Source organism: Aptenodytes patagonicus, chromosome 7, assembly GCF_965638725.1.
Source record: "Aptenodytes patagonicus chromosome 7, bAptPat1.pri.cur, whole genome shotgun sequence".
Classification (NCBI taxonomy): Eukaryota; Metazoa; Chordata; class Aves; order Sphenisciformes; family Spheniscidae; genus Aptenodytes; species Aptenodytes patagonicus.
In genome coordinates this window covers 41,874,713-41,891,045 of record NC_134955.1, presented here as the reverse complement: position 1 = coordinate 41,891,045, position 16,333 = coordinate 41,874,713, and the positions used below count along the sequence as shown (strand labels likewise).

At 36.9% G+C, this 16,333-nt stretch overlaps 1 long non-coding RNA gene across 1 annotated transcript in view; it reads right to left on the bottom strand.

Moving 5' to 3' along the window:
• The window catches only part of LOC143162841 (uncharacterized), a 31,443-nt gene extending 16,461 nt beyond the window's left edge, over positions 1-14,982 (bottom strand). Inside the window, exon 1 of the long non-coding RNA XR_012995804.1 lies at positions 14,914-14,982. This is a non-coding gene — a long non-coding RNA (uncharacterized LOC143162841). The remainder of the gene's footprint in view (positions 1-14,913) is intronic.
• Positions 14,983-16,333: the final 1,351 nt, after the last annotated feature.

Sequence of the window (16,333 nt, the reverse complement as noted above, 5' to 3'; positions counted from 1 at the left end):
ACAAATTATCGTAGGATAAAAAGAATGACTGTATCTCAGCCATCCCTTCACTGTGAGGTTCAGAAATCACTGCCAAAAGCGAATATCCCATGCTCTTCTGAAAACTCAGTGTTATGTAGTAACTCATTACCCACCCGGTAAAAAAGATGTGGATCATTCATTTTCGTACTTAATTGAAATTTATCTGAGTTCCAACTCTGTGATCCTGTATTTCAGATCCACTGCAAAGACAGAGATCAGCTGAGTTGGAACCCTGAATCTGAAATTTTCACAAATCTAACTTAGACTTGAGTTTTAGTTCTAGCCAGTCTTTCTGCCACCACTCACTTCTCCATACTATCGTACACTCCGGTGGCTCAGTGTCAGCCCTTCTGCCTGTGTTTTGTAAGAAGTAAAGCGGTGGTTCTGGTTTTCTCCTACAGTTATGGTGCTAAGAAAGATAAGAAACATACTACTAAGAAACATAATATCATTTTCTATTCCATTCCATTTCTATTCCAGCTCTATTATTTCTGCTCACAGAATTGCACTAATTACCAGTGTTGTAATAAATGTTTTATTTACATCTACAACTTGCAGATCTTGTATGCACTAGCATTTTCCAAACTTGTATTTCATCCATGTCGTTTATTTGCATAATCATACTATTTTACAGCATGCTGTACATACTGCTTAACTGTATTTTAATGAAAGTATTTAACTGTATAGGTTTGAGACTTTCTCATAACTATACCTGAACTTAAGATAACATTGAAAACTGATAATTATAAGAATATTACAAACCAGCAAAGACAATTTCACCTCTTGCAGTTACAGTACAAAATACCAGCTGCTTAAGCTCATCTTTGTCCTTCTGCTTCATTTTCACTTATATTATGACACTCTTTTCTTTACGATAAATTATCAGTCTTTTCTTTCAAATGTAAAGCTTTGATCCTTAGAGAAATTAAGATAAAGTTCAGTCATTAGGCTTTGGTTAGTGTCTAAATTTTATGTAAAATATATAAATAAATGTTGAGAGAAGAAATTACTCAAAAGTTAAAACATGCATGAAATTAGTATAAATCCTTCTCTGACTCTGGCATTGATAATTACATTACACATTTGCTTTAATTCCCTACATGAATCAGTTTTTCCCAAGTCTTCCTTCCTGCGTATTTCCTGCTCATATTAAGTCCAGTCCTTCAGCCAAGTAAACAGACTAGTCAGCTTTCCTGAAATGAGGACACAGGAATGAGCGTCAAGTCAGCTCTTTACATTTCATCTGTAAGTCTTCTGCTTATGTTTTTGGAAAAAAATACATATTTACCACCTCTCTAAATTATTCTAATACATAAAAATATCTTGCCATTTGTGCATGAAGTGTGATTAACAGCAGAGATTTGAAGGAGTGAACTGGCCCAATAGAGAATTTTTATTTGCTCTGCTGAATATCAAAAGGGACTTGTGTCAGGAAGAAGAGGAATAATGAATTGATACTTTTACAAAGGCCTGCTCAACTTCTGTCAACCCAGCTACTTCTTGCTACATCAGTATTATTATCCTCCTTATCATCATTAAATAAAATACTTCAGCACTCTGAGAACCACTATTATATAAAAAACCAAAACAAGCCTCTTCCAATTATTTCTAAACACTACCGTATAGAGATTTTCCCTCTTTGCCAACAGCTGTGTTCTTCACAGGATTTTTTTTTCTTTTCTTTTTTCTGTGTCCATTTCTGGAAATACTGATGCCAGATACTTTTGGCATGTTGTGCATCTCTAAACGGAACTGTAGCTTGGTATATTTACAATGTATTGCTTGAAAGGGTATTTGTATATGATCTTATTAACATGAAGTATAATTAACAGCAGAGAATTGATAAGCCTATTATTCTAATAAAAAGATTAAATTCTTTATTACAATGAATTGTTGTGTCTGTCCATTTAAGTATCACACCTGTGTTACTACAGTGTGGACTGTGAATATTAATATTGATTTGCTATAACTATCTACGATCATAAGTGATTTCACTGTTATCTGTAACAGTTACACTAATCAGATTTAAAGCTGGCCAAACACTTTTAATACAGCCAGGCAGAGGCTTGCATTAAAATTTTATGCTGTTTTACCTCTGAAGAGACTGAGAAAACTTACAGTATTATTATAAAGGATTACAAATTTTTTTCATTAAAATGGTTTTAAGTACATCAGTGACTGAAATTGAGAATCCTTTTTAATGAGCATTAGAAGAAATGCCAGCCTGAAAAACAAAAGCAGATAGTTTGCAAAGACAAAGTCATTCTTTCAACAGCTATAAGCATTTTCCTTAGAGCATGAACTCTTAGGTAAAACGTTTTATAAATAACATAGTTATCTGGTATTTAAAAAGTAGTGCAAAAAGTTTCATATAAGCATGTTTAAGCACTGAACTGTAAGTACTGGAATAAACTATGCCATAGATTTATCTGTCAGCACCTTGTTGTTAGGCCTGGCTGCTAATGAAATTACTGAGAATTTTGCCATTGTCTTTAACAGTGATCATTTCCTCAAGTACAATTTCCCCAAACTAAAGAGCTTGCCTCTCCATGAAAAAAGACTGAAATAAAACACAACTTTTCTGGAGATAGCTTCCAACTGACATAGCTTGCCACACTGCTACACCCAATATTGTTAAATGGCAGAGAGCCATTGTAAAGGCTATTTTTACAGTATTCTTGCCAATCCTGTTTGCCATAAAGGCTTATTGGGCTCTCACTGGTAACAATCCCAGTCACAATTGCTTAACGATTTGCTCCTGAGAGCCTAAGATGTACAATGATAATAAAAAAGGAGTGCTCTTGGGAAACATACCTACCAAGAAGGAATACCTGTACAGTAGAAATTGGAATAAACAGTAAAAAAGTGCAGAGTGACCCTCAAAAATCTTTACAAAAACTGCAGCTGTAACTAAAACATGCTACACATCTACCACGTCAGTATATTCAAAGTGATCTTTTATAATTCAGCCTCATTTTACAGCAAGAGAGACTGATATAAATGGATGGACTTTGAGAAGTTATGGATGTGTATAAAAAAGGTGAATAATATTTCTTCCTTGGTAATTCCAAGGGTTACTACTGAAACACTCTTTCATCTGAAGCCTGGACAGAGATTGTGAAATAACCAATTGCATTTCTGAACAGCAAATGGTGAGTTTTCTTGGAAAAAAGTAAAGGCCTCAATACTGAAAATTCTGGTTAGTATACAACACTTTGCAACTGATTTCTGAAAATGAAAGTAGCATATTATATTCATTTTTCAAGGTATTAAAGAAGCCATTATCACAACACTCAGTAATACATTTCCTGGTTCAGAATATATTTTGGCTATAATCCTAATTTGCATCTGTTTAAGATAGATCATGGGGTTAGCCTTCCAAGTCCTGAAAAATGTAACATGACATAAATAGGAGAGACTCCAAATTGAGTATAATATCAACGTCTGTCATCATCATGTGGGGTTTGATGAAAGCAGCTTGATATTATTACATACATTATTTCATTGCTAATTAAAAATATATTTCTGTGCTTGCTTATAGAAAAAAAGAGAAATGAATACAAGTGAAATGGAAGGCAGTGCAAGCTCCATCTCAATTAATGAAAAATAGAACACAAGTCTATTGTTGTACTTGGATGTTGCTACATGACTGCTGATTAAGTTATAGTGCTCAAAACAAGGCAAAACACCAAAACATGTAAATGCTTGAATATATCCAATGACATTTAATAAGGCTTTCAAAGATGTAGTTAATTTTAGCACAGTATACAAAGCCAAGAAGACTGGAGTAGCCAAACAAGACTTGGCTAGAAAACACTTGAGGGAATCAGTGGGATCTGAAAAGAATGCCCTATCTACATTTTCAGGGGTGTTTTGATATCATTCCTATCTTCTTATTCAGATTTTAGTCTGGATTTTAGTCTGAATTTTACTCTTCCATGAAAAAATGTTTCTTTCCTGTCCTTGGGAAGGCAGGACATCCCGAGAATCCCCCTGAAGTGGGCCCCAATGGGGACATACAAATTTAAAGCCTCTCACTGCTACTGCATTTAGGAAGAAGGAATGTCTATGGAGCAAAATAAGATGTGGTGGTAGCACTGGGTGGAAGGATCAAGAAATGGGGGAATGAACATTGAAAAGAACCAAAAGCATCCTCTGTCCTCTGCTTTTATAAAAACAGTATTAGGAAATTCCTGTTATAAACTAATGCAGAGTCTTAGGCAGTAAGGAGCACGTATAACCAGTATTTTGATATCTGGCTTTGTGCCGAAGGGGGATTCCCTAAAGTTGCTGGCCAGTCAAAATCTGTTGACTGTGGTTGCAGTTCAGTACAGCTGTGCCTCCACTGACAAAGGATGCACAGCTTGTATGGTTGAACTTCAAACGTAACCCAATTTACCAAAACATTCCTCGCTATATTAAAATAGGTGGCCTCACTTTTGAGGTATCTGTACCAGATTCTCTTCCACCAACAATCATTACGTGAAGAACACAGCTGTTTACTCCACTGTGGCCTGAGATGAGTGCTTGTCCTGCATGTTCTGTCCTGACTAAAGCATCAGTTCTAGCAAGATGTTTTGTGCAAAACCTTAAATGGAGATGCAGTTAAAATACATTGAAATATTGTTGTATCATCCTCCTAGCAAGTACGGCCAATTCCCACTGAGAACAAATGTACACATTAAATTGCAAAATCAAAGCATGCAATTACAAACAGAAAAGACATAAAAATAAAAGAATAAATAAAGAATTGAAAATCCACAGAAACAGAAATATGGTGAAGAAGAAAAATGGTAGTTTGTGTGGGTGGCTCTGAGAAGCAGAGGGGAAAAGTTAAACCCACAGATGCTCTGAGTGCAAGAACAGCAACTACCAACACACAAAGCAGAACCTCCACAAACTGACAACAATTTTCCAACAGACTTAGGATGAAAGTGGGATGTAACTTTAGGAGTCATTCTTGAAGTTGAGACAGCCAACATGCAAACATGTAGCTGATACATATAAGGTGTTGGGTTTTGTAGCTTGTTGTTAGTACACTAGACTTACAAAACATGACAATGCTTTTATGGCCCCATTTCCAAATTTAATTCACTGAAAGATTAGGAAAAATGTTTGGTTTCTCTTTGTGAAGAACAGAGAGAGTTTTTTTCCTGCCAGATCCTAGCCTTCCTTCTCATCCATCCACCAATGCCTTTGTAAGCAGTAAGAATGCTGAAGTCAGAGCTGACACTCAAGATCTGGCCCCAAACGATGAAGACAGCATCGCAGCTGAACTGTACAGCTACAGTACTTTTGAGGTAATCACTGTGTTTATATTTATCTTTGCTAATGCCTAAAGTCAATAGCATGGCAGATGGGACAAATCCACTTCATGGTTTAATGAGAAAATGCATAAATATACAAAACCTGATGTTATATATACTGAAATTCATCCATGTGTGTATTATTGCAGTATATATAGGAGGAGCTGGTCAAATATTTCTAAAGACTGTTCATAAGCATTTGTTCAAATTTTGAACGGCTATTCAAATTAACAATCCTTATACACCTCATTATTTGCTGTTTACAAGCATTCACATTCCCACCAGCACTGTAGAAGTACTATTCTTCAGAGAAAAAAACAAAGCAAAAATGGTGAATAGTCAGTAGTTTAGTTAACTTTAAGTTTTTTCTTTTAAAAATGTAGATATTCAATACTAGGGTAGAAACAAGCTATTTTTACAGTATTCTTGCCATACACCACAAAATATAAACAATTCATTAACAACCTTAGCCTGAACTTTGTTAGCATAAATTGTTGTTCAAGACTTTCTAATTGCAAATAAATTTGAACACCTCAATGTCCAGTGTTTAGGACTGGCTAGGCTGTGCTCAGCTGAGCAACAGGAAAAAAACAGCAAAAGTGACTATGCCACCATTGTACTAATAAAGCCCTCAGGTTAATAGAGACTGCTTTGACCTTATGGCACAAATTAACACTACCTCAGGGTTCCTTTAATTTAGGCCACCCTGCAACAGCCTCTGGCAGTCAGGGATTATTGGATGAAAGCAAACCGGTTTGCTGTGAAAGGGATTCAGGAGACCTTCATTCAATTCTTGACCGCACCACAGAGTCTTTGGGTGACATTAGGAGGTATTAGACTTTCTGTGCCTCCTGCTGCTGTATGAAGAAGCAGCAGTAACATTTCCATACTTTATAAGTGTGCTATGAAATTAATTTAACATTTTTTTTGAAACTTTGCGCATAAAGTCTTAGAAGTCTGCTAACAGTTTTGTCAGTCTTTGGTTGGTCCGTGACAGAAGAGTCCCTAACTCACAGCTTACAGCTCGGGCTGCAATGTACGAAGGATTTTTTGGTTTCTGTTTTTCTTTTTAGCATGCAAAAGAAAAGAAGACATCCACCCATAAAAACTGATCTGTTAAAAATCCCTTGAGTATGTGCTTCCATGAAATAATATATATACCTGAATAATAGTCATAAAAAATACCCTGTGAATGGATTTGCACATATGCATGGATAATTTTCATGGAGTGAGGCATTCTCCAAAGTCCCGCTTTTCTGATGTGTTGTAGTTAGCACACTGCGCAGGGAAAACTTGGATGCCACAGAACTTTAATATGATGGGGTATGTGCAAAGTCTGAAAAATATAAGTGTATATTTTGAACAGTTTTATCATTTGAATGTTTATTTGGTTAGAAAACTGTCAATTAAAGCATACTGAATTTGTATTACAAATCTGTATAAACATTTGCTTTACTTTTAGTAATAAAAAATTAATTACAAAGTTTGGAATTTCATAGAATCATAGAATAGCATCATAGAATCATTGAGGTTGGAAAAGACCTCTAAGATCATCGAGTCCAACCAGCAACCAACACCACCACCCACTAAACCATGTCCCTAAGCACCTCATCTACGTGTCTTTTAAATACCTCCAGGGATGGTGACTCAACCACTTCCCTGGGCAGCTTGTTCCAATGTTTCACCACTCTTTCAGTAAAGACATTTTTCCTTACATCCAATCTAAACCTCCCCTGCCGCAACTTGAGGCCATTTCCTCTCGTCCTATCGCTAGTTATTTGGGAGAAGAGACCAACACCCACCTCGCTACAACCTCCTTTCAGGTAGTTGTAGAGAGCGATGAGGTCTCCCCTCAGCCTCCTTTTCTCCAGGCTAAACAACCCCAGTTCCCTCAGCCACTCCTCAGAAGACTTGTGCTCCAGACCCCTCACCAGCCTCGTTGCCCTTCTCTGGACACGCTCCAGCACCTCAATGTCCTTCTTGTAGTGAGGGGCCCAAAACTGAACACAGTATTCGAGGTGCGGCCTCACCAGGGCCGAGTACAGGGGCACGATCACTTCCCTACTCCTACTGGCCACGCTATTTCTGATACAGGCCAGGATGCCATTGGCCTTCTTGGCCACCTGGGCACACTGCCGGCTCATGTTCAGCCGGCTGTCAACCAGCACCCCCAGGTCCTTTTCCGACAGGCAGCTTTCCAGCCACTCTTCCCCAAGCCTGTAGCGCTGCATGGGGTTGTTGTGGCCAAAGTGCAGGACCTGGCACTTGGCCTTGTTGAACCTCATACAGTTGGCCTCGGCCCATTGATCCAGCCTGTCCAGGTCCCTCTGCAGAGCCCTCCTACCCTCGAGCAGATCAACACTCCCGCCCAACTTGGTGTCATCTCCAAACTTACTGAGGGTGCACTCAATCCCCTCATCCAGATCATCGATAAAGATATTGAACAAGACCGGCCCCAAAACTGAGCCCTGGGGAACACCATTTCAGTGTTTTTTATTGAGTTTTAAAGTAAATCCTCACTGATATTTCAACATAGCTTGTATGTATGAATTCCATAAAAACTGAATGAAAATTTAGCCAACTGAAATTTTTCCTACAGATTGACACATTATCCCTGTTTATTCAGTACATACTCTATTAAATATAGTCAGAAATCTCTGAAGGTAATTTTCTTACTAAATATATTGTCTGAAAAAATAAGCACATCGTATTATGTAGACAGACATAAAGCAATGTTTGAGTTCTACAAAAACCAGAGATCATACATTGTGTACCTAATGCAAAGGAAACAGAAAAGGTGCTGCTCTCAAGTATATCAAATATTTATGGGCTTACTGTAACATTGGTAGTAGTGACAAGCTGCACTCAAAATGCTTGAGAGACTTCATTTGATTATTTAGTTGACATAATGTCCAAAATTCTATGCGCTGATATCCAGCGTGGAAATTTTCACTTTAACATAACATTGGGAACACTCATGTCTTTTTATCCTGGAGAGAAATATATAAAAGATTGTCTGGGGCTATTTCCACTCAGTGTCTCTCTCAGGGGTAAGAAGTGGGAGAGTGGACACCAAAGGAAAAGCTTACTGAATTTAAGTTTTGAAATGTTATTTTTGGAGTTTGATTATGCAGATTCATGCGAAAATTTTTGTGACCTTGTCTTTATCATCTGAAGTCATGCTTGCCAGATTTCACCAAAAATGCTGTCTCGTTTCCAGTATAAATAGGAAGCACTAAGGGTATATGTGTACCTATCTGTACACACATGAAAGTCCTTTTCAGTTTTATGCTTCCAATTTGTTCCCTGCAACAACTGAAATCACAAATGTTGCTCTGTAGTTTCTTTATTTGTCACATTATAGAAAAGAGGAAAATAAGATAAATTTTACCATTCCTTCTTCCTTCTTCAATTGCTAAAGCTCAGCAAAATTATTTATGAACTCCTGCAGGTCTTACACTGGAATGGCTTATATTTTATGAAAATGGCTTAAACCAAAACTGGAACTGTCATATATACCTAGGCAGAGCAACATAACACATTAAAAAGAATGAAAATGCAGCTACATGAATGATGTTTTATAATCAGCAATATATGCTGTATATAAAGAATAATAACTTCTTTATTATTTATGCATTGCCTTAAGTGTACATAGGCTTCAACGTCAAGGCTTATGGAATAATTAATGAACCAAACAAGAGATATTTTCAACATGCTCAGAAGACCTAAGCTAACTCAAGTCCCAGCTGAGGAGGAAGGCAAGCTCAGAGCAACTGGGGAGCTATAAGAAATCAAACATGCTATGAATGGGGCAGACATAGCCCAAGTGCACAGCTGTTCTATGTGCTCACAAAAAGCTAATGCATTAAATAGTTAATCTTTCATTAACAGTGTGTAATCAGTTGGCATGATTTGCTCAACACACAAGAAAACTGGTGACTGGCCCCCTGAGAGTGTAATTCCAAGCTTCAGCATTATCAGTCTTTGGAGAAACCTTACCTCAACTGTTTTAGACACAAAATATGGCAACTGCATTTTTTTTTCTTTCCCAAAAGTATATAGTAACAGAAGGAGGAAAAAAGAGAGAAAAAAGGGAGAAATCAAGACAAACTTTTCACCTTTGTTGGGACTGAGTGAAGGATCAATAATGAGTTACAAAAAGACAGCAGATTAATCTGTGGATTAATACATTCCGCCAACAGCACCTGCCATTTCAAAGGAGCAATAAAAGGTTAAGGGAACAAGATCAAGGCAAGAATATTCTTCAGCTATGATTCCTCCTTTGGAAAGATGCCTTTATTTGCTCCCTAAAGGAGGTGAGTCCAGCTCGTGGTGTTGGTGTTGATGGTATAAGGAGGAATAAGGAGGAGCGAGATGGGGGATGGGACTCCAGGAAGCCTCTTCCACTAGTTACAGCCACTGGGGTTTAATGCGATCTATAAACTCATCTGTCTGTTTACATACCAGCAAATGATACGTCTCTCTGATCCACTTACATTTTCAAGCCTAATGTATACACAGGGCACTGACGTTGTGTATACAAGACACAGAGATAGCTGGGGGCTGTGTGCTGTCCCTGCTTTCACAGCACACTGTCACTCTTATAAATAAAGCATTCGCTCGGGAAAAGAGTCTGAGAACCGGAAAGCCACATTGCGTGCAAATCCAGCTCAGTGCCTGAGCTTCCTCAAGGTTGAGGCTAATCCTAACCGACATGTTACAGTAAAAGTACTTTATAAAATCAATATTAAATTCACAACCTTTGACATCCTGGGACATCAAAGATAAAGGGGAAATAAACCATGGAGTAAACAGTCCTGCAGTTATGCCGGTTGCTCAAGGAGAGAGGCAAAGGAAGTCACAGGAGACCATGGGGTAAATTAGTACAGTGCTAGTCTTGTTTTTATATCAAGGTCTTGACATCAATGAAAACATTATAAAAACAGCACGCAAACTCTTACAAACAAGAAAAAAATATTGGGAAAGACCCACTCAGTTACAAATTCATATAACCTTTTAAGGTTAAAGGGATAAATGCTACCTATGCAAGACACAGTATTGGCTTCTTCTTTCAGTAAATTATACCTGAGAGTGATAAGATAATAAAAAACCCCCAACAATATATCACTGAACTAAAGAACCACTGGGCTAGGATTTGACTGCACAATTCTAACCTGATAGTATCATTCGTGCTTTGTGTGATGTAAACCCATGTGTATTCTACAGTCATCCAGGGTGACATAAAGTCAGCCACCATAGTGTTTGTACTCTGGGTGTGAAATACAAATTGTATGGATTATTGAGTCAAGAGGAGAAGGGCTTGAACGATGGTGCAGCTACTTGCCTGCTGGATCCCAGATTTCTTCCTCCGTATGTAAAATGACAGTCAGGTTTGATACTTCAAAAGGTAACACTGGATTTGAGCAATGGTAAAAGGAAGACCAGGATGAGTTAAAAACTGGGAAATATCCCTTCTTCTCTTCTCCTTACCCTCCCCAAGCCATTTCCTATTGATGAATAAATATAGCATGTACTCTTGATGCAAGGTTGTGTAAGTCAAGATACTGAATAGACAGCTCCTTACTGGAGAATTGCATTGTGTGAGTTGAAAAAGTTCCTTGCCATTTTGTGGCTTTTGTGTAGTCAGTTTGTAGCTCTGATGACTCTTGGTGGTCCTTGCACCAACCTTAAGAACAGACTTGTTTCACTTAAAACATCTGATATGCAAATACTTCTACTCAAAATAAATTTAAAGGGTATTACCCTTTTATTTCTACCATTAAAAGGGTAGAAAAATTAACTTTTTTGCATAGTGAAATTAGCTAGAATTATAATTTAAAAGTTACAATCTTTGACTTTTCAGAGGAAACCTCTAATGTATTTTTACTGCATGGGAAAATGACACACAATGATTTCTTAGCTTGCTGTATCACATGATACTGTTACCAGCCGTTCCTCACCGGTTAGTATTTCTGATGAGACAACTGGTACAGTTTAGGGAAGAAAGAGAAAACTAGTTTGTTTGTTAGAATAAAATATGAAAAAGGCGGCACAATAACAACTGTTTTCATTTAATTGTTGTGTCTTCAAGAAAGAAGTTTCTCCTCTGATGCTTAGGAAGACCCATAATTTCAAGAACATTCAACCCTGAAGTGAGCAAGAGCTAAGCACCTAAAAATTACTTTGAATACCTTTGTTGCAAATACTTGAGCATAACAGAGTGAGCTTAAGGATAAAGGGTTGAAGGACTGATGCTGTGAAAGTGGTAGACCAAAGTAATGATAAAGGAAGAAGCCACCTCACCTCCCCTTGCAGGAGGACATACACATTTTCAGTCATGCAAATGAATACAAGTTTCCCTAGTTCTTAGAGCTGATGTCAACATTTAGGAGCTAATCTGGGGGGGGAGTGTGTGTGTGGGTGTGGAAATGATACTAGTACTAAAAAAACCTTCATAGCAAAGAAGATACCAGACAGGTCAATTCTACCATCTTAGCACATGTCTGTGATGCAGAACTGATTTTATTAGGGTAAGTGAAATCTTTGTCAGCAAACAGGATGGAACCTTTTTAATAGCCATTACAAAGACCAAACCAATCTTTAGCCTAAGGCTAGTGTCTTCATCTGGGAAATAAAAAAACCCTCACTGCCTCCTCTAAATATAGTGCTGGGCCTCAGTGACCAACAACCAGTAATGGCACCTATGGCTACCTTTTTGGATCTTTCATGTGCTTGGCAGCTTGCCAATTATGGAGTTAGGAGAGAGATGAAAGCTGGGTTAAACAATTACTTTATCCATTATTTTACCCTTGTAGAATAAAAAAGTGAAATTGCTGATGGTAACTGCCAGAAGCTAATGCTTTTCAGCTTGCTTTACTCAGAGGCACGCAAGATTCAGTCCGAGGTAATCTGGTAGCTCAGAAGGCACTGAGTATGTCTGGCCCTGTGGAAGACCCATGATGAGAGATTTGAGGATGACAGATAACTTGAAGGGTACTTCTCACACCAAAAGGAAACTCAAGAAAATGATGGAATTTTTGAGAACAGAAGGGAAGGCAGGTATTTATTCAAACCAATTCAAGATTCAAACAAGTTACGTAATTTCAGTTTTTGAGAAAGATTTCCTTTGTGGTGCTTCCTGTAACTACTCCTACAACCCCAAAAAAGAAAAAGCATTCCTCCTGTTGTATTAGGGACTTACTTTTGTGTATTCTATGTGATGTTTTGTGAATTATTATAGAAATGACAAAAGCAATTCTTTTCATGTACAAAAATAATATAAAATGTTGTAACAGACGTTTGATTTTTTTGAAGTGTCAGTACTGTTCATCTTACTGGGTGCTATAGCTCATTTCATAAATATTTTTATTCTGTTCTTTATATATTTGCACACTGTACTTATCATAATCAGATCTGAACAGCTCACAGCAGTGTACTAAGCAACATGAATAACATCCGTTACAGATTATTTGCATTTTCATTCCCCCGAAGGAGGAGACATATACAGTTGGTACCTCATTTGTGTATGGTTGATTGGATACTTTTTGGTGTTGTTTTGCCACAATATTTTTGGATGGATCTTTTTGTGGGATATATTTGCTTTCTCGTACAAATTTCCATGCTGCTGTGCACTTAGGTTAGAGAAGGTAGTGTAAAATAAATATATCTTCTATTTGGATGAAGATTTCTACAGCTTCTATTTTTTTTTTTCTGTGCAATCATTCCATGACAGATCAGTTCTTTGGATATTTTGGTAGATTTGATGAAGATTCGTTGATGGACAGTTAATAGACTGCAGTTTGCCCAAGAGGTTGAAGGTTAAATATTTCCCCATAGGGAAGAATGGTAAGCTAAATGAATATAAATAGCACTGTTTTACAATCTCTCTGAGGCAAATGTGACCTAGAAGTCTATTCTTTTGGGTCCAGATTCAGATTTGATCAATATACAATCATACTCCCTACCTGCAATTTTAAGGCTGTAAAATAGTGACTGTGAATCAAAGGAAACATTTTAAGTATGAAGGAAGTAAGTAGTTAGACCATCACTAGCTTGAGTTACTATATTCATACCTGATATGTTTGATTTTAATTGGACAGAAGGTTAGCTAGATAACATCTTTGACTATGTAGCAGAGAGGGGTACTATTACATGTTGAAGTAATAGAGAAGAACTATACTTCCGCTTGTTCCATCAGGAAATAACACTTCAAATGAAATGTCTTCTGCAAAATGTCCTAGAGGGTATAACAATATGCTCGACATAAAATAGATATGCAATAAATATTCAAAACATTACACAGCATTACAAATTCATATAATCACAAATGCTTAATTGAATTGTACACAAATAATTTATTACAGCCTCTCAAACTATTTTTGTTAGGATTAGCTACAACCCTAGGATAGTAAAGACATAAAATAAAGACTTTAGCACAAAATGCTAAATGTTCTTAATATTATATTTCATTATTCCTTCTGTAATATTCAAGTCTGCTGGGCTCTGTCCCTTATCTTCCAAGCAAGTTTTGAGTTAATATTTCAAAATCATCTCTTGACCAGCAGTAAATTACCAAGTATAAAATTACTTTAGCATGCAGAAAAATTAGTATCTCCCTCTCCTTTGCATGTCCAATTCTTTGTCTATACTAGTAATGAGAGATGAGACAAGAGATTCAGATATAGGCTTTTGTTTGACATTGCATAGTGCTCTTTTTAGCTCATCAAGCCATGCTTATTTATGGTTCATTTCCAGGCAGTCATGCGTAAGAATCTCAGCTAGAAGCTCTATCAACTGCAGTGGACTATTGTACTACTAGCCTTTTACTTTATATTCTGATAAGACCACAGATGGAACCAAAGTGCAATTTTTCATTACTAGAAATTGGTGCACAAAAGTGGTCCAAATTAGGTGACACATTATCATAGCAGTTATTAAAAAGTCAAAATTTGCATATCATCATTATACATTCATTATTCAAAAATATGTAAGATAGCAAGGCTATACATAGGGCATCACAACTGTACCCCACTACCACTGATTAATTAAATAATCTGAATCTGAACTGAAATTCTTTGCCTGAGCTGTGTGTAGGAAGCCCATATTAATAATTATACTCTTGAATAACAATTATCCACTTCTACTGATACAAAAGCTTTCTTCTTCCTGCAAGGGATGAAGAATATACAAACAAGAAAACATTTTTCTTTTTGACTGAAATAGTCCTTGTCTTTAGCATTTGATGTTATCTTTTAAATAGTACTTTTTTGGATTGTGAAGAAAATATTATCACTTCATCACTGATGACCAGTTAAGTCATGATTCTTTACTGTGCAGACTGTTCATTGATGAAATATTAATGTGACCTCAAATATGCTGGAAAATTAAAACTATTGTGAATCTCTCACAGTGAATCTCATTCTAAATAACATCTCTATGGTAACTGTACTTCTATAAACCAAAAATTAGATTAACAGTCAACTGTATCAGTATAATCATAGTCAAATATGTTAAATTAAGCTATGCCATAAAGTGTTGCCGATTTCAGCCTGATATTCAATTAAGAAAATAAATAAACCAAACATACATGTAGATGACTCATTCTGTGTTTAAAATGCGTTCACAGCTTCAGATCTCAAAATTGTTGTTTAATCCAATTTCCTCTCCGTGTTTCCTCTTTCATTCCAGGTTTACTTCTGCATAACCAAAAAGTATGAAGAAGTCTAAAAATCATTGTGTGCATATTGTAACAGTGCATATGATTCACCCACATGGGCAGCACCACCAAGAACACTTGCTGAAGCAAGTGCTGTTGAATTTGCATGAAGGCTGCAGACTTCCTCCCAAAATATTAATGTTTTAGCAACAGTAAAAAGTAAAAAGACAAAGTTTTTTTAAGTAAACAACTTGAAGCATTATAGCAATGTTAAGTCTAAACTATAAAGGTCAAAACTTCCTCCATGTATAGCAAGTAATCCAATTTTTATCTTTCATTTGCTTTCAGAAAAAAAAACCCAAAAGTAGAACAGCCTCCCCTCCCATTATCAGCCCAAAAGCAAAAGATAGCTAACCACTTTTAAGGCAGCAAAATCCAGGAAACCTGGGCATGGATTGCTTCTTCCAGGATTAGCAACTGCCAATTGCAGGTTGAAATCCAGTCCATGTCAGCAGATAACAAAGAGAATTACTGCTTTACGTCTGTCTAGTGAAAATGGTTTCCATGTAGTTTGTTAGAAAATGACGGTCACGGAGAACACTGATTAGGCCTCATGTTTTCTTAAAAAACCCCCAGTTTTTCTTAATTGTTTCATTAAGTGCTATAAAGTAAACTAGTATAGAGAAAGATGTAATCCCCTCAAACTCCCTAAATTTGGGTCACCCAGGGGCATGCTGAGGCCTATACTGATATTTCTTCTGCTTTCATTGTTATGTGTACAAACCCCCCTGGTTTTAGATGCTTTTGCAGCTGTCTGTATGACATTCTCGTCAATCCCAATTGGACTAAAATCTCATACTGGTATCTATGCTTGCAGTCAGCTTGGTCTCTTGTGTCAGATTAGGAGTGTTATTTTCTTTCTGTGATATTTTGATTTTGCTTGAAATATAGTTACACTTTTCAGGGGTAACCAAACTTCACTCATTCTGGCATAATAAAAATGCTGATAAAAACAAACATTTTAAGGAATAGAATCCCATGTTATCTGTGGGCTACAGGGATACATCATGTAAAGCTCCTTTACTGAAATTCAGACCACACTTCCCCAACCACACTACCATTAAACAGGATGCCAGTTTCATAAAAGAGCTTTTTTTCCTTTGGTTTCATAGCCACTGTCTTAAGGACTATAGAGAGCAAAGCACTTCCTCAAAAGTAGTTTCCTACATTAGTATTTCAAGGTCTTCTTTACAGCTTTCCCAGAAACTTGACAGTGTTTTTGAGGTTACTGTGCTCAGTATTTAGCTGCTTCCTTGTTAAAATAGAAAGGTCCTACTGCATCTATATTTTT